This window comes from Pan troglodytes, chromosome 2, assembly GCF_028858775.2.
Source record: "Pan troglodytes isolate AG18354 chromosome 2, NHGRI_mPanTro3-v2.0_pri, whole genome shotgun sequence".
Classification (NCBI taxonomy): Eukaryota; Metazoa; Chordata; class Mammalia; order Primates; family Hominidae; genus Pan; species Pan troglodytes.
The window spans coordinates 123,554,377-123,574,456 of record NC_086015.1 but is presented as its reverse complement, the minus strand read 5'-3'; the positions used below and the strand labels follow the sequence as shown (position 1 = coordinate 123,574,456).

The window sequence follows — 20,080 nt, the reverse complement described above, 5'->3', positions numbered from 1 at the left end:
ACTTAGGGATTCTATAATGTATCTTAGTTGATGTCGTAGTTAATAGTAAGGATAGTAATATCTTATACAGTTTGCACTGTCGTCTGAGTAAAGATTATCTTTAAACATTTGTTCCTGTCAGAAAAATTTTAAGGCTAAACCTATTATAAGATATTAAGCATCTGATTTTGGCTATAATGGACTATCTGTAAGTAGATTTTTACTCCTATACAGGACATCTAGAAAAGCTGAGTTTTAAAAATCTATTTGAAGGCATAGAAGACCTAATAAGGCAGCTAGGACTTGAGAGCTAAGACCTCAGAAAGAAGAGAAACTCATTGAGTGTTCCATATTCTAGGCTACTTTTTCCCTGTAGACACTTACCATTTTTAAGTAGCACATGAGGAGAACCCAAACAATAAGCAGCTGCTAAAATCAGAGAAGCCAGGCAGATTATTCCACAGTCTGATAGGGCTGGGGAGGAAAAAAAAAATTGAATTCAAGGAAACCAAATGATTCAGGACATGAGAAACCATGATCATGGACAGAAAAGAGGCCCAGAAAAATCAACTCAATAGTCTAAGCAATTTTCCTTCCAAGTCATTCACTGATTTATAAGTAGCGCAGACCAAGAGGTTGCAAAAATCCAAACACAAAGAAGGTGCTAAAAAGCTGAGAAGCTAATCAGAGCTACTTGCAATCTTATTACACTAGGAAGATAAAAATTATTATAGAATGTAAAGCCCACCAATGTGGTATGGCCTGAAAAACACCCTAAGCTTTCAGTTGGGACTGCTGACGGATTATGCCTGACGAGTTAAAGGAAACCAGAAATAGACCCGGTCAAATAAAATATTGAAGTGCATTTCCCGATCAACTTAGTCACTTATTAGATTAAAGTAATCTGTTCTTATTTTAACACCCTAGCATAAGTCTTCTCCATATTCTTTGGAGAAGAAAAAATGATCCAGAACCTCTGTATTTTTCATATGTGGTTTCTGGTATTCAGCAAAGCAAAACAAAACAAAAACAGGCATACCAAGATATAGTTTCCAGAATATGGTACAGAGAGAACCCAGACTTCCTGAGTTGAGAAGACAGAGCTCCCCACGTCTGGGGAGACCAGGGCAACTAGAGTTTGTAGGACAGAGTATTGGAGAGGAGAGAGCTGCAGAGAGAACCCCAGAGTTCCTCACAGGGTACACCTCAAGTATAAAGCTGAGTACTGAGCAGCACATGCATGTAAGGAAACTACCTGGGATAAAGAAAGAACTACCCAAAAGGATTAGAAGAAATAGTGCTCATTGTTCACACAGGGCTGGGAATTGTGCCTATTCCCACCAGCTAGACTTGAAAAGCTCATAATTCATGGAGGGTTGGGTAGTATACTTTGAAAGACCATGCCTTAGTAGTGGGAAGTAGCCCTAGATTGAGCACTGCACTGATCCTGTCTAACAAATCTTTTAAAAAGACCCGAAAGGAACAAATTGTTCCAGTTAATTTGACTGCATCCCAGAACAAAGCTCAAAACTATTTAGAGGTATTTGGAATAGCAGTATTAGTAATATTGCAGAGGGAAGAATATTGCCAGGGATAAAGAAAATCATTTCATAATGATAAAGGAGTTGATTCATCAGAAAGACATAACAGTACTAAACATTTATGCATCTAATAACAGAACTTCAAAATACATAAATGAGAAATTGATAGTGTTCCAAGGAGGAATAGACAAATCCATAACTGTAGTCCAAAGTTTCATTAACCTTCTCTCAGTAATTGATAAAATAACAGAAAATAATTAGGTATATAAAAGAAGATAAAAATACAATCAACTAGCTTGACCTCATTGATCTTTATAAGATACTCTTCCCAGCTACAGCAAATACATATTCCTCTCAAGTGTACATGGAACATTTATCCAGTTAGACCATATTCTGAACCATAAAACAAGTCTCAATAAATTTAAAAGGATTTTAGTTATATAAGGTGTGTTCTTGATCACAATGGAATTAATTAAGAAATCAGTAACAAAAATTCTCAAATATTTGGTAACTAAATAACATCCTTCAGAATAACTCATTAGTCAAAGGAGAAATCAAAAGGAAAATTAGGGCCGAGTGGAGTGACTCACATTTGTATTCCTAACACTTTGGGAAGTTGAGGATTGCTTGAGGCCAGGAGTTGAAGATCAGCCTGGGCAACAGAGTGAGAGCCTGTCTTTAAAAAAAATAGAAAAAAAAATTAGCTAGGCATGGTGGTGTGCACTTATAATCCCAGTTACTCAGCTGGAGGATTGCTTTAGCCTAAGAGTTTGAGGTTGCAGTGAGCTATGATCATGCCACTGCATTCCAGCCTGGGCAGCAGAGTGAGACCCTGTCTCTAAAAAAATTATTTTTAATAAAAAATAAAGGGAAATGAGAAAATATTTGGGGCTGAAAGTAAAAGCTCATGTATCAAAAGCAGTACTTAGGTGGAATTTTATAGTATTATAAGCCTATAAGGTGGGGCACAGTGGCTCACGCTGGTAATGCCAACACTGTAGGAAGTCAAGACAGGCGGATTGCTTGAAATCAGGAGTTCGGGACCAGCTTTGACAACATGGCAAAACCCTGTTTCTATAAAAAATACAGAAAATTAGCTGGGTATGGTGGCACGTGCCTGTAGTCCCAGCTACTTGATGGGGGCTGAGGCAGGAGGATCACTTGAGCCCAGGATTTCGAGGCTGCAGTGAGCCGAGATCACACCACTGCACTCCACTCCAGCCTGGGAAACAAAGTGAGACCCTGTCCCCCAACGCCCCCGCAAAAAAAAGCTTATAAGAAGAAAGGTCTCAGATTAGTGTCCTCAGCTTTCATCTTAAGAAAACAAAACAGAAAAAGAGCAAATGAAATTCAAAATAAGCAGAAGAAAGAAAATAAGAAATATCAAAGCAGAAATCAATAAACTAGATTTTGAAAAGTAGAGAAAATCAATGAAAGCAAATGCTGTTTCATTGAGAATATTAATAAAATTGATTAACCTCCTGACAGAAAACAAGAGGAGGAAAAAGAGAGGAGATACAATTTACCAATATCGGAATGAGAGAGGTGACATCACTACAAATTCTACAGATATTAATGGATAATAAGGAAACATTATAGCTTTTCTCCAATAATTCCATCAACTTATTAATAGATGAAATGAACAAATTCCTTGAAAGACACAAGCTACCAAAGTTCACTGAAGAGGTAGTAGAGAATGTAAAAGCCCAGATCTATTATAGACAGTCTCAAAAGTTAGAAATAGAAGAGAACTTCCCTAGCCTGATAAAGGGAATCTATGCAAAACATGCACCTAACATCATATTTAGTGGTAAAGCAAATAGTAATATAATCGATTTTTTTTTTTTTTTTTGAGACAGAGTCTTGCTCTTTCACCCAGGCTGGAGTGCAGGGGCGCGATCTTGGCCCACTGCAACCTCCACCTCCCGGGTCCAGGCGACCTTCCTGCCTCAGCCTCCTCAGTAGCTGGGATTACAGGCACATGCCACCACACCCTGCTAATTTTTGTATTTTTAGTAGAGACAGGGTTTCACCATGTTGGTCAGGCTGGTCTTGAACTCCTGACCTCGTGATCCACCCACCTTGGCCTCCCAAAGTGCTGGGATTACAGGCGTAAGCCACTGCGCCCAGCTTTTTTTTTTTTTGAGATGGAGTCTTGCTCTGTCGCCCAAGCTAGAGTGCTGTGGCGTGATCTTGGCTCACTGCAACCTCCAACTCCTGGTTCAAGCAATTCTCCTGCCTCAGCCTCCTGAGTAGCTGGGATTACAGGTGCCCACCACCATGCCCAGCTAATTTTTTTATTTTTAGTAGAGAATGGGTTTCACCATGTTAGACCAGGCTGGTCTCGAACTCCTGGCCTCAGGCGATCCGCCCACCTTGGGATCACCAAGTGTTGGGATTACAGGCGTGAGCCACTGTGCCTGGCCTAGACTTTTAACTTATTTGTGTAATTACTTCAAGTATAGATTACTCCAATTTAAACACAAAGATTGTGAAACTAGATGAAGAATAAACATATTCAAAATGATTACTAAATGTTTTAATTGGTGACAGAGTTTTTCATAGCCTCTTATCATCTCAGTGCATCATGTTTTATTTGTAGGTAGCCACAGAGAAACAGCTACATTTATAAGAACACCATGAAGAATAATTAAAATGTTCTTTTTTTTTCTTTTGAGACAGAGTCTTGCTTTGTCACCCAGGCTAGAGTGCAGTGGCAAGATCTTGGCTCACTGCAACCTCTACCTCCTGGGTTCAAGTGATTCTCCTGCCTCAGCCTCCCTAGTAGCTGAGATTACAGGCGTGGACCACTACACCTGGCTAATTTTTTGTATTTTTAGTAGAGATGGGGTTTCACCATGTTGGCCAGGCTTGTCTTGAACTCCTGACCTCAGGTGATCCACCTGCCTTGGCCTCCCAAAGTGTTGGGATTACAGGTGTGAGTGACCACGCCTGGCCTAAAACATTCTTTTAGCCCTGACTTCAGCTGAGTTTAGTTTGAAATGAGGCTCTTTATTTGGGGTGATTGGGCTTTGCAGGAGGGTTGGTGGGTGGCCTATAATTCCCCCCAATATTGTATGTAAGATATTACATGTTTGTATACAGTTTTTCAGGAGAGAGTCCGTAGCTTTCATCAGTCTCTCATGACCAAAAACTATTTAAGAATCATGGCTTGAAGAATGAAAGAATCGAGTGCCATGTTAAGTGTCTAATTTCTCAATAATACTTCCCTGAAACTAATTTCTAGAGAATAATTCAAATGACTTGATCTAAATATGTGTGCATGAGTCATCAAAGCAGCCTGGAGTAACATATTAAAAGTTATCCCAAGGGTCTGTCTGGTTCAAACTCTGATGAAAGCCCTATATTTCTTATCCTGCACTGGGTTTCTCATAGTATGATTCCCAGATCAGCAGCAGCATCAGCATCACCTAGGAACTTGTTAGAAATACAAATTCTCAGGCCGGCCCCAGGCCATACCTACTGAGTTACAAATTGGAGATGGGACCAGGAATCGGTGTTTTCTAAGGAGCTTTCCAGGTGATTCTGGTGTGCACTAAAGTTTGATAACCACTGGGTTAGGCTATAATTAGAAAATCCTGTTCTCCGCCCCTGCTCCCAAGCCAGGTTTAGAACAGTTTGTTAAGCAAGTATCTGCGGAAAGACCAGTCTAATGTTGACAGCTTCTATTTTCCATCTTTATGGAAAAATCATAAAGCCTCAAAAGCCCAAATCACTCTCACACAAGTGTCTTGGGTTGCACAGCAACACCAAACAACAGTTTAGAGTAATCCAATGTCCAGCTGAAATTGGAATTATAGAGACACAGCATGTGAGTTCACTCACAAAAATTTTTACCAGGAGGCTTTTTAGGGATGAGCCCAGTAATTCCAAGGGCCTTGGCTCTCAGCCTCCTTTGAGGCATATAACACAGTCTCTTGAACAGACTGACCCTCAGTAATGAGGTTTCATTACCCTCTTCCAGACATGTGGCACCCTCACAAACATCCTTTAACAGAGTGCTTAGTATCACCATGCTTCGTTTGCAAAGTAACTTAATGAATTCACTCAGCCTATATTCTTAGTACCCAGTGGTAGGGATCTCAGCTGTAGCAGCATAAAACTTGAACCGTCCAAAACCAGTCTCTGAAACCTTCAAGCATTTATTCTGTCTACTCCTGCTGTTGCTTGAAGCTTGATTTGTTGTTACACCTTACTGTTTTGCTGATGAGAAATAGCACAGGGTACTTCTCAGTGGTTCTCATTAAAGGAGGGCAGCCAAGTGGAATTCATTCTTGGCTCTTAATAGTTTTCAAATGAGAATTTTATTGCATATTAATGAGCACTAATTGACATTTGTGACTGGTTTTTATGGAAATCATGCATGTATAATTTGCATAATAGTACCTAAGTGCTTTTAGGTAACAGTGCAACTCTGGGAAGTTGGTGAAGGTTTTTGTATGGTGCTTTTTAAAAAAGTTCCCAAACCCCAGCCCCTAGAATAGTATAGAATATTAACAGGTCTCTGGGATCCAAATATAAGGCAGTAGTAGTGACTCAGTTCCTGTAGTTGTACCAGCTTGTACCTGAGAGTCAGAAAATGCATCAGGGCAGGTCTCTAAAAGCAGGAAGCGCTCCCACAGTAGCCAGGGAGGATGTTCCAGTCCTCCTTCTACCTTCATGTGTCAACCCTCCTGCTTCTCCTAAGTCATGAGTATCTAGACAGTGCTGAGGATTGTTCCAAGGACTCCTACACTGTAAAATGTTTTCTAAACATCACTTGGTTGATATCAACAAACATATAGTAGGATTGATCACCTACTATATGCCAGGCACTGTGCTAGATGCCAGAGTAAGCCCATGTTGGCTTGCTGCCTGCTGCATCCCTATCTCTTAGCACAATGAGGCAACAGTTATCCATCAATGTTTATTGAATTAATGAACATGCTGTCTGCCCTCAGGGATCTGAGGATTCATTATTCTTACAAAATCTGACGTTAAATACAGTATAAAATTTGTTGCTCTTCATGTTAGAAATATTAATTATTCAGAACTTGGAATTCTGTTAGGAAATTTAGAGAAACAAGATAATCTTGGTTTTATGTGCCCCAAGTTTTCTGTATATCAAATGACCCTTTTAAATTTTGTGAAAATGAAAGAAGCCAATGTTTACTGAAGATCTAGTACGTATCAGTTACTTTTGCACACATCCTATACATCCTATGATTTAAGCATCAACAAAACCTATGAGGTGTAGATAGTATTATCTGTGTTTAATTGAGCAAGCAGCTAAGAACTGGAGAAGTGACTAACCTAAGGCATCAAGGATAGAAAATTGTGGAACTGGGACTTAAATTCAGCCTAGGCTGTGTCTGTTGCACTGCCGCTTATTACATTAAATGATCCTAGGATATGTTAAGCAAAGCCAAACTCTGAAGTATTGTACTAGTGATACGGCTCCGATGACTGGAGGAACACTGGGGTTCTTGGTCTCATGCCGGTTTGGATAAAATGACATGGACACACGTGGAGTGGTTTTAGGGAGGGAAAAGTTTAATAGGCAGGAAAGCAGGAAGGAAGAAGAAAACAGCTCCCCGGTACGGGGAGAGAAATAGGGGGATTCAAACAAAGAGAAAACCTCGTGTGAGGCAGAAAAGTGGCTGCTTATATGAGGATGCAGGAGGAGGTGGTGTCTGATTTGCATAGGGCTCAGGGGATTGGTTTGACCAGTCATGTCATTCCTGCAGCCTGTGAAAAAACTGACCCTCCCACCCTAGCTTTTTAATATGCAAATGCAGGGCGCCATTATGTTTTACACACATGGGGACATGTGGGGGTGGCCATGTTGCCAGGCACATGTAGGGGCAAGGGCAAGAAGATGGCAGGAATCACCATGTTTGGATGGACCCAGTTTCTAATGGCTGGCATTTGCGTATCAAAGCTTGCTGGCCCGGCTCAGAGCCAGGGCTTTCCTGCTAGACAAGAAACGTTTCTGGAGCTGCTTTAAAAGAAATAAAAACTCCCCAAGGACCCCTTTTCCTCTCTATCTGCCTAAAATAATTTATTAATAACTCCTGTAACACTAGGATGGAGGGATGAATTGGTCCAGGGGTCTTGGTGTGTGCCCTGCATTCAGTTGACCTACTGTTTACAATACACCTACTGTTTACAACACTATTTTCTAGATCTTGTGGGGAACCCAAACCAAGAGCCAGTCTGGCTCACCTATAATTCCACCAAGCAGCCAGAAAAGTATAAACGCTGTACAGCAAAGGGATAAATCAAGGTTTAGTATAAGAAAAGCTTTATAAGTAATGTGGAACTAAAAGGTTGAATATAGTTTTCAATAATGTTGAGCATAAATGTTCTCCAGATTGTGGAAAGATCACTAACTGTTGGCTGGGAAGGGTAGGAGAGGAGAGAGTTTGAAACACAGAGAATAGGAAGGAGTGGTGATGTAGTCCAATAACTCACCCAGAACCCATGGACGTGAAAGCTTTGTTTGCTCTCAGATCCATAACTAGACTAAAGGAGTGAATCAGGTCTGCTCCCCTGCACCCCACCCTGCTCACCTTCCACACCTGCCAAGGGCCACCCAGCAATTCCATTCTGCTTGTCAAATCCCCTAAGGAGGATATGTCTGGAACAGCCACCACTCCTCCCCCTGCTCTTCCCTCTGGTATGTCAGGATTCCCTGCACAACCGTGCTCCAGGGTCCTTGGGATGATTATTCAGAAACCAGAGAAGTATGTAGAAAACTTAATCGGAGGCACTTAAAGGCTTTAAAAGGGAATTTTAAAAACCATCTTTCCCTCTTTTATAAGGCAGTCTGAGTGTTTGAGAAGCAAATTAATTGAGTCCACTTTACAGTGTTGGGGCAAAAGCATGCAAGTTCCAACATTTACACACTAACAGAAAATTCTTTTCCCTTCCACTGTGCTCCTTTTCTTTCTTGGGCCTGCTCCACAAACTTCTAACCACAGTCCTAAATTGGTACCCCATGACCCTGTGTGCTTCGATTGCCTACACTGGTTTCAGACCCACGCTGTGGATTCAAATCAAACCTGCCTTTCTCCCTGTTACTATGTCCACCCAGCACCCTCCTTGCACACACAGTCTTTCTCTTCTTTCCTCCATGTGCAGGCCTTTACCACAGCTGTCCCAAATGTGTGAAAGGCCAACCATAACTCTTCCTTTAAAGGTCCTTTAGAGCAGTATGAAAAGAGTGCTGAACTTGGAAGACCTAGATTCTCTTTCTATACTCATTATGTGATCCTGAGCCCCTCACTTAACCTTGTAGGGCACTTACAAAATAAAGAGATGGAGTTCATGATATCTTAAGGTCATTTTCCATGTCCAACATTCTGTGACTCTTCATCTTTCCCTGACTCAACATTCTGTTCCTATATAGTCAACACCTTCCCACCTTAATCTCATGCTCATGCCCTCTTAGAAAGTCTTTACAACTGTTGAGGGTGCAGTGGCTCATGCCTGTAATCCCAGTACTTTGGGAGGCCAGAGTGGGCAGATTGCTTGAGCTCAGGAGTTTGGGACCAGCCTGCACAACATGGTGAAACCCCGTCTTTATTAAAAAAAAAAAAAAAAAAAAAAAAAAGCCAGATGTGGTGGTGCTTGCCTGTGGTCCCAGCTACTCAGGAGGCTGAAATGGGAGGATCACTTGAACCCAGGAGGCAGAGGTTGCAGTGAGCTGAGATCATGTCATTGCATTCCAGCCTGGGTGACAGACAGAGACCCTGTCTCAATTTAAAAAGAAAAAAAAGAAAGAAAGCGGCGGGGCGCGGTGGCTTACACCTGCAATCCCAGCACTTTGGGAGGCCGAGGCAGGTGGATCATCTGAGGTCAGGGGTTCGAGACCAGCCTGGCCAGCATTAAGAAACTCTGTCTCTATTAAAAATACAAAAATTAGCCGGGCATGGTGGTGGGCACCTATAATTCCAGCTACTCAGGAGGCTGAGGAAGGAGAATCGCTTGAACCCGGGAGGTGGAGGTTGCAGTGAGTTGAGATCGTACTATTGCACTCCAGCCTGGGCAACAAGAGTGAAACTCCATCTCAAAAAAAAAAAAAAAAAAAGAAAATATTTGCATCTGTGAACTGTCTTCTGTGTTGAGGATGTTTGTGGCAGAAGGAGATAGACGTAGGCTGTGTCTACGTCTGCCTGGTGCCTCCACAAGGAGCAGTGTATGCTCAGAGAATAGAAGTGAATTTTACTATTAGTATAGGTGACCCATATTGAAAATGTTTGTAAATCTGCTACCAGAACAACACAGTCATTCAAAGACAATTAAAAATGCATTTTATACTTCCTGCTATTTATAATTATTCATGGATCTGCTGCCTACAGTCAGGTAGTAAAAGGAGAGCCAGAAGGAATCATAGTGAACATCTCATACAATGCTATCTTTGTTGTTGGTTTGAACATATGCATTTTTGCGTGAATTTGCATGTAGGTCTCTTTTATTTCTCTTATTGCATAACCTGAGGCTGAAATACTTCAAGTAATGTATCTATTTGCTCATATTGGGAAGAAACATCCCTATTATTCCAATTTTCCCTTCTCCTGCTTAAAACATATAGTGAAATGAAAGAAGCAGAGATAAGGAAATCAGGGAAAAGAAAAATAGTCATAGGATACTAAAATGAGCCACAGATACCTGAAACTGCATAGTTGCTATAAATGAGCCATAAATTTGATTCTGAGCTTTCCAGTGGCCCCAAAAAGATAAACATAATAGTATTTATTCCACGACATAAAAATGTATTTGTATTTCTCTGTGTTCAAGAGGAAGAGAAATTTGTACTATGGGTCATCATGAAGGAGCCACTAAGTCAGTGTTGTAGACCACACATTCAGCGATATCGTATTAATACCCATGATGATAAATTCATTCATTCAATAAGCATTTATTGAGTACTTACTTTGTGCTGTATATGTTTCAGTGTATTGCAGTAATTATTCTTTTTGATGCTCAAATTATCCTATTGTGGGTCAGTAGGAGCCCGTTGACTCATGTCCTTTTGACATTATTCTGTAGTTTTTGATACTTTTTTTCCTAGCATGATGAGATATTCCAGGCTTATGTCGTATATTTCTTGTTCCATAACTCAAATTGACCATTTTGTTAATGAAACTTGATTTTTTTCAGTGAAAAGTGGTTTTATAGAACACAATCTGGGCACTTGAAGTGTTTATTGTTACTGGGTTGTCATTACTTACAAGACTCAGTTAACAAATTAGGAAAAAGATTGATTTAGAAAGAAAATAAATCCTGAGTTCATATTGTTATTTCCAATTTAAAGATTAAAGGGTTTTCACATAACTTATTTTATATGTGTATGTCTTTTCTCTTACTTTGAAATCTTTGTTTCCAATAACATGAACATAATTACTTCCTTTATCCTAATAGATACGTATATGTGTATATGTCTATGTATGTATGTATGTATGTAGGTATGTATGTGTGTATGTTTCTATCTATAAAACAGGAAAAATACCCACCTAATGGAGCTTAAGATTTCTTTATGAGTATTTTTTGTCCTTAGGGTATTTAATCAAATTACTGTTACTTAAAATAATGTTTCTCTATGTGGTTATGCCATCAACTTCATATACAATTATTTTATTTCAATTTGTCTTCGATTTTTAAGGATGGTTTTCTTCTTCTGATTTAATTTTGTTTTTAAATTATGTAAAATATTTTCTTGGTTTCAGAGTCAAATCTATGAACATTGAGAGGTCTATTTTGCCTCTCTGTCCCCTCCCCCTTATTATTTTACTCCCCTTATAGATAATGCTTTTATTTTTCCATTACTTTTTTTTTTTTTTTTTTTGGAGACAGGAGTCTCGTTCTGTCACCCAGGCAGGAGTACAGTGGTGTGATCTCGGCTCACTGTAACCTCCACCTCCCAGGTTCAAGCAATTATCCTGCCTCAGCCTCCTAAGTAGCTGGGACTACAGACACTGACCACCATGCCTGGCTAATTTTTGTATTTTTAGTAGAGACAGGGTTTCACCGTGTTGATCAGGCTGGTCTCAAACTCCTGACCTCAAGTGATCCGCCCGCCTTGGCCTCCCAAAGTGCCGGGATTACAGGTGTGAGCCACCGTGCCCAGCCTCTATTACTTTTTGAAAATAAGCCCAGACCTATATGTATCCTATCTCCTTTCTTACACAAAAGGTAGCAGGCCAGAGTTCAAGATTACAGTGAGCTGTCATCATGCCACTGCACTTTAGCCTGGGCAACAGAGTGAGACCTTATCTCTAAAGAAAAACAAACAATAAAAAATTTTAAAAATAATTTCTATGAATTAAAAATAATTTTAAACACAACTGCATATGAAGACAACAAAGGAAAACTCTCAGGAAGCACTGAAATATGAAAATCAAGTGAGATTAGAGCAAATAAGGATGTGTATGGGAAGGTTCTGTAGAAGACAGATTGAGGCCCAAACAGAGAGAGCTCTAAATACATCATGAAGATTACCAGAAATGTGAGAAATTCCTGAAGAAGAGGGAAGAAGCAAATCCTCTCCAAATTTAGTTCACTTAGTTGATAATCATTAGTTGATTCCCAGTAGAGTCAGTCTTTTATCATCAGTGCCACCACTGTTGTTCTCTGCATTAACAAAGGAGATATTAACCTGGAAAGCTGCAATCATTTTCACTGTAGAATCAGCCTTTTATTTTTTAGGGTTTTTTTATTTTTTAGGGTTTTTTTATTTTTTATTTTTTAGGACACCTTCATTTAAAATCACTTCATATCTCCTCTGGCTTTTGCAAATGCTCTTTGGCTGATCTACTGTTTCCACCACTGTCCTCAACATTTTTTAGTATATCATTTAATTTATGTATGTATTGGTGTCCACTGATTATTGTTTGTCTTCCCCCATTGGAACACAGATTCTATAAAAGTAGGGATCTTTATTTTGTTTACCACTGTATTCCAGGTGCCTAGAACAGTTCCTTTCACATTGTTGGTGCTCAAAAAGAAAAAAGTTAAATGAATGAATATCAGCAGCAAGAGCATTTTGAGGAGAAAGCAAAGGTGTAACTGTGGGGGTCTCCATTAATGTATATATATCATCCTCTTATACATTTGTCCCATCACCCCCTAGCCCTGGAACTCTCATTATTTTTTTTTCTGGTAATGCAGGCTCCAACTCAACTGGCAATGAGAATATGAACTGAGGCAACTGTATTTGAAAAATGAAAGAATATAGGTGATATGGGTTTAAAGAATTCAGTATTTGTGTATTTTTCCAATAAGTACATGCTTATGAGCATAGCCTTACAAAATAACAAAAATAATTTTTTACATTTACTCACACACTTACCATTTCCAGCACTCTTCATTCCTTTGTATAGATCAAAATTTGTATCTGGCATCATTTTACTTCTGCCTAAAGAACTAACTCTAACATTTTTTTATAGTGCATGTCTCTCAGATTTTCTTTGTCTGAAAATTACTTTATTTTAACTCCATTTCTGAAATACATTTTCAGTGGGTATTGTATTCTGGGCTGACTTTTTTTTTTTTCCCCAGTGCTTTAGAGATGCCATTCCATTCTCTTCTGGCTTTCATTATTTTTGATGAAAAATCAGTTGTAAGTCTTACTCTTGTTCCTCTGTACATAATCTGACTGCTGCTTCTAAAATTTTATCTTTATTGCTGGTTTTTAGCAATTTCTGTGCCTTGTTTTGTTTTTGTTATTTAGTGTTTGTTCTGCTTGGGATTGGTTGAGCTTGGATCTGTAGGTTTATACTTTTCATCAAATGCGAAAAATTTTGGTCATTATTTTTCAAATATTTTTTCTACTCCTCCTCCTCACTTTTTCCCCCTCAAACAGCAGTTACATGTATGTCAGACAACTTGCTATTATTCTATAAGTCATTGAGACAATGTTCATTCTTTTTTATTTTTAATTTTTGTGGGTAAATAGGTGAATATATTTAGGGGTTCATGAGATGTTTTGATATAGGCATGCAATGTAAAATAAGCACATCATGGAGAATGGGGTATCTATTCCCTTAAGCATTTATTCTTTGAATTAAAAACAATCCACTTACACTCTTATCACTTCTCAGCCTTTTGGGATAAGATCATGTGTAAAAACAATGTACTTACAGTCTTCATTTTTAAATGTACAATTAAGTTATTATTGACTATAGTCCCCCTGTTGTACTATCAAATAGTAAGTCTTACTCATTCTAACTAATTTTTTATAAACTTTAACTATACCCACTTCTCCTCCCACCTCCCACTCCCTTTCCAACCTATGGTAACCATCCTTCTATACTCTGTTCATGAGTTCACTTGTTTTGATTTTTAGATCCCACAAATAAATGAGAAGATGTGATGTTTGTCTTTCTGTGCTTGGCTTATTTCACTTAACGTAATGATCTCCAGTGCCATCCATGTTGTTGCTAATTACTGGACCTAATTCTTATACATGGATGAATAGTACATCATTGTGTAGATGTACCACATTTTCTTTATTCATTCATCTGTTGATGGAGACTTAGATTGCTTCCAAATCTTAGCTATAGTAAGCAATGCTGCAACAAACAGGAGTGCAGACATCTCTTTAATATACTGCTTTTCTTTCTTTTGGGTATATATCCAGCAATGGGATTGCCAGATCATACAGTAGCTCAATTTTTAGTTTTTTGAGGACCCTCCAAACTGTTCTCCATAATGGTTGCACTAATGTACATTCCCACCAACAGTGTACAAGGGTCCCTTTTTCTCCACATCCTCACCAGCATTTGTTATTGCCTGTCTTTTGGATATAAGCCATTTTAACTGGGGTGAGAAGATATTTTAGTTTTCATCTGCATTTCTCTGATGATAAATGACATTGAGCATCTTTTCATACACCTGTTTGCCATTTGTCTGTCTTTGTTGGAAAAAGTTTCTGTTAGCTCTTTTGCCCATTTTTTTAATCGGATTATTAAATTTTTTCCTATAGAGTTGTTTGAGCTCCTTATATATTCTGGTGATTAATCCTTTGTCAGATGGGTAGTTGGCAAATATTTTCTGTCATTCTGTGAGTTGTCTCTTGACTTTGTTGATTGTATCCTTTGATGTACAGAGGCTTTGTAACTTGATGTGATCCTATTTTTCCATTTTTGCTTTGGTCGCCTGTGCTTGTGGCGTATTGCTCAAGAAATGTTTGCCCAGACCAATGTCTAGAGACTTTCTTCAATGTTTTCCTGTAGTATTTTCATAGTTTGAGGTCTTAGATTTAAGTCTTTAATCCATTTTCATTTGATTTTTGTATATGGTGAGAGATGGGTGTCCAGTTTCATTCTTATGCATGTGGATATCCAGTTTTCCCAGTACCATTTATTGAAGAGACCCTCTTTTTCCCAGTGTATGTTCTTGGCACCTTTGCCAAAAATGAGTTCACTGTAGTTTCTGGGTTCTCTCTTCTGTTCTATTGGTCTGAGTCTGTTTTTATGCCAGTACTATTCTGTTTTAGTTACAATCATTCTGTAGCATAATTTGAAGCCAGGTAATGTGATTCCTCCAGTTTTGTTCTTTTCACTCAGGATACCTTTAACTATTCTGGGTCTTTTGTGGTTCCACATAAATTTTAGGATTGTATTTTCTATTTCTGTGAAGAATGTCACTGGTATTTTGATAGGGATTGCATTGAATCTGTAGATTGCTTTGGGTAGTATGGACATTTTAACAACATTGATTCTTCTAATCCATGTATATGGGATATTTTTCCATTTTTGGTGTCTTCTTCAATTTTTATAATCTGTGTTTTATAGTTTTCATTATACAGATCTTTCACTTCTTTGGTCAGGTTAATTCCTAGATATTTAATTTTATGTGTGGCTATTATAAATAGGATTACATTTTTATTTCTTTTTCACATAGTTCACTGTTGGCATATAGAAATGCTACTGATTTTTTATAAACTTTTATGTTATGTTCAGGTGTATAGGTACAGGTTTGTTATATAGGTAAACTCATGTCATGGGGTTTGTTGTACAGATTATTTCATCACCCAGGTACTAAGCTAGTACCCATTAGTTATTTTTTCTGATCCTCTCCCTCTTCCCACTCTTCACCCTCAGTAGGCCCCAGTGTCTGTTGTTCCCCTCTATGTGTCCATGTGTTCTAATCATTTAGATCCCACTTGTAAGTGAGAACATGCAGTATTTGGTTTTCTGTTCCTGCGTTACTTTTCTAAGGATAATGGCCTCCATCTCCATCCGTGTTCCTGCAAAGGATATAATCTCATTCTTTTTATGGCTGCATAGTATTCCATGATGTATATGTACCACATTTTCTTTTTTTTTCCTTCAACTTTTATTTTAAGTTCAAGAGTACATGTACAAGATGTGCAAGTTTGTTACATAGGTAAATGTGTGCCATGGTAGTTTACTGCACAGATCATCACATCGCCTAGGTATTAAGGCCAGCATCCATTAGCTATTCTTCCTGATGCTCTCCCTCCCTCACCACACCCCCTCCGACAAGCCCCAGTGTATGTTGTTGCCCCCTCACATGTGTCCATATGTTCTCATCATTCAGCTCCCACTTATAAGTGAGAACATGAAGTGTTTGGGTTTCTGTTCCTGCATTAGTTTGCTGAGGATAATGGCTTCCAGCTCCATTCATGTCCCTGCAGGGAGCATGATCTCATTCCTTTTTATGGCTGCATAGTATTCCATGGTGTATATGTAACACATTTTCTTTATCTAGTATATCATTGATGAGCATTTAGGTTGATTCCATGTCTTTGCTATTGTTAATAGTGCTGCAGTGAACATATGTGTGCATGTATCTTTGTAACAGAATGATTTATATTCCTTTGGATGTAGACCCAGTAATGGGATTGCTGGGTCAAATGGTATTTCTGCTTCTAGGTCTTTGAGGAATTGCCACACTGTCTTCCACAATGATTGAACTAATTCATACTCACACCAATAATTCCTTTTTCTCCACAACATTGGCAGCTTCTGTTGTTTTTTTTTGACTTTTTAATAATAGCCATTCTGACTGGCATGAGATGGTATCTCATTGTGGTTTTGATTTGCATTTCTCTAATGATCAGTGATGTTGAGCTTTTTTTTTTCATATGTTTGTTGGCCAGATGTATATCTTCTTTTGAGAAGTGTCTGTTCATGTCCTTTGCCCACATTTTAATGGTGATGTTTGTTTTTCTTGTAAATTGGCTTAAGTTCCTTGTAGACTCTGGTTATTAAACCTTTGTCAGATAGATAGATTGCAGAAATTTTCCTCCCATTCTTTAGGTTGTCTGTTTGCTCTAATAATAGTTTCTTTTGCTGTGCACAAGCTCTTAAGTTTAATTAGATTCCATTTGTCATTTTTGCTTTCATTGCAATCACTTTCGGCATTTTTGTCATGAAATCTTTTCCTGTGCTTATGTCCTGAATGGTTTTGCCTAGACTTTCTTCTAGAGTTTTTTTTTATAGTTTTGGGTTTTACATTTAAGTCTTTAATCCATCTGCAGTTAATTTTTGTATGTGGTGTAAGGAAGGGGTCCAGTGTTAATTTTCTGCATTTGGCTAGCCAGTTCCCCTAGCGCCATTTATTAAATAGGGAATCCTTTCCCTATTGCTTGTTTTTGTCAAGCTTGTCAACAGTCAGATGGTGGTAGGTATGTGGTCTGATTTCTGAGCTCTCTATTTTGTTTCATTGGTTTATGTGTCTGCTTCTCTACAACTACCATGCTATTTGGGTTACTGTAGCCTTGTACTGTAGTTTGAAGTTGGGTAGTGTGATGCCTCAAGCTTTGTTCTTTTTGCTTAATATTGCCTTGGCTATTAGGGCTCTTTTTTGGTTCCATATGAATTTTAAAATGGTTTTCTTCTAATTCTGTGAAGAATGTCAATGGTAGTTTAATGGGAATAGCATTGAATCTATAAATTACTTTGGGCAATATGGCCATTTTCATGATATTGATTCTTCCTATCCATGAGGATGAAATGTTTTTCCGTTTGTTTGTGTCTTCTCTGATTTCTTTGAGCAGTGGTTTGTAGTTCTCCTTGAAGAGGTCCTTCACTTCCCTTATTAGCTGTATTCCTAGGTATTTTATTCTTTTTGTAGCAATTACGAATGGGAGTTCATTCACAATTTGGCTCTCTGCTTGCCTGTTGTTGGTGTATAGGAATGCTAGCAATTTTTGCACATTGATGTTTATATCCTTAGTCTTTGCTGAAGTTGCTTATCAGCTTAAGAAGCTTTTGGGCTGAGACAATGGGGTTTTCTAGATATAGGATCGTGTCATCTGCAAACAAAGATAATTTGACTTCTTCTCTTCCTATTTGAATACCATTTATTTCTTTCTCTTGCCTGATTGCCCTGGCCAGAACTTCTAATACTATGTTGGATAGAAATAGTGAGATAGGGCATCCTTGTCTTGTGCCAGTTTTCAAAGGGAATGCTTCCAACTTTTGCCCATTCAGTATGATACTGGCTGTGGGACTGTCATAGATGGCTCTTATTATTTTGAAGTATGTTCCTTCAATACCTAGTTTATTGAGAGCTTTTAACATGAAGGGATGTTGAATTTTATCGAAGGCCTTTTCTGGGCCTATTGAGATAATCATGTGGTTTTTGTCTTTTATTCTGTTTATGTGATGAATCACATTTATTGATTTGCATATGTTGAACCAAACTTGAATCTCAGGGATGAAGCCAACTTGATCGTAGTGGATACACTTTTTGATGTGCTGCTGGATTTGGTTTGCCAGTATTTTATTGAGGATTTTTGCCTCAATGTTCATCAAGGATATTGGCCTGAAATTTTCTTTTTTTGTTGTTGTATCTCTGCCAGGTTTGGTATGAGGATGATACTGGCCTCAAGAATGAGTTAGGGAGAAGTCCTTCCTTTTCAATTTTTTGGAAAAGTTTCAGTAGAAATGGTACCAGCTTTTCTTTGTACCGCTGGTAGAATTCAGCTGTGAATCTGTCTGATCTTGGGCTTTTTTTGGTTGGTAGGCTATTTGTTACTGCCTCAATTTCAGAACCTGTCATTGGTGTATTCAGGGATTCAATTTCTTTCTGCTTCAGTCTTGAGAAGGTGTATGTGTCCAGGAATTTATCCATTTCTTCTAGATTCTCTAGTTTGTGTGCATACAGGTGTGTGTAGTATTCTCTGATGGTTGTTTGTATTTCTGTGGGATCAGTGATGATATCCCACTTAACATTTCTGATTGTGTCTGTTTGATTCTTCTCTCTTTTGTTCTTTATTAGTCTAGTTAGTTGCCTATCTTTTTATTAATTTTAAATAAAACAGCTCCTGGATTCATTGATTTTTTTGAAAGGTTTTTTGTGTCTATATTTTCATTTCAACTCTGATCTGATCTTGGTTATGTCTTGTCTTCTTCTAGCTTTGAAATTTGTTTGCTTTTGGTTCTGTCATTCTTTTAGTTGTGATATTAGGTTGTTAACTTGAGATCTTTCTAGCTTTTTGATGTGGGCATTTAGTGCTATAAATTTTCCTCTTAACACTGCTTCAGCTGCACCCCAGAGATTCTGGTATGTTGTCTCTTTGTTCTCATTAGTTTCAAGGAATTTCTTGATTTCTGCCTTAATTTTGTTATTTACCCAGGAGTCATTCAGGAGCAGGTTGTTCAATTTCCATGTAGTTGTGTGGTTTTGAGTGAATTTCTTAATCTTGAGTTCTAATTTGATTGTGCTGTGGTCAGAAAGACTGTTATGATTTCAATACTTTTGCCTTTGCTGAAAAAATGCCATGTGGTGATGAGAAGAATGTATATTCTGTTGTTTTTGGGTGGAGAGTTCTGTAGATATCTATCAGGTCCTCTTGATCCAGAGCTTAGTTCAGGTCCTGAATATCTTTGTTAATTTTCTGTCTCAGTGATACGTCTAATATTTTCAGTGGAGTGTCAAAGTATTTCACTATTATTGTGTGGGAGTCTAAGTCTCTTTGTAGATCTCTAAGAACTTGCTTTATGAATCTGGGTGCTCCTGTATTGGGTGCATATATATTTAGGATAGTTAGCTCTGCTTGTTGAATTGAACGCTTTACCATTATGGAATGCCCTTCTTTGTCTTTTTTTTATCTTTGTTGGTGTGAAGTCTGTTTTGTCAGAAACTAGGACCGCAACCCTTGCTTTTTTCTGTTTTCCATTTGCTTCATTAATTTTTCTCCATTCCCTTATTTTGAGCCTATGTGTGTCTTTGCACTTGAGATGGGTGTCTTGAAGACAGCATACTGATGGCCCTTGGCTGTTTATCCAGCTTGCCATTCTGTGACTTTTAATTGGGGGCATTTAGCCCATTTATATTTAAGGTTAGTATTGTTATGTATGAATTTGATCCTGTCATCATGATGCTAGCTGGTTATTTTGCTGACTTGTTTTTGTGGTTGCTTCATAGTGTCACTGGTCTGTGTACTTTAGTATGTTTTTGTAGTAGCTGGTAACAGTTTTTCCTTTCCATATTTAGTACTTCCTTCAGGAGTGCTTGCAGGGCAGCCTGGTTGTGACAAATTCCCTCAGCATTTGCTTGTCTGAAAAGGATCTTATTTCTCC

The 20,080-nt window shown here is 38.4% G+C and overlaps 1 protein-coding gene across 4 annotated transcripts in view; it reads left to right on the top strand.

Annotated features, from left to right (window-relative positions):
* Positions 1-20,080, top strand: part of GPR156 (G protein-coupled receptor 156) — a 120,419-nt gene that overhangs the window by 13,948 nt on the left and 86,391 nt on the right. The window lies entirely within an intron of this gene.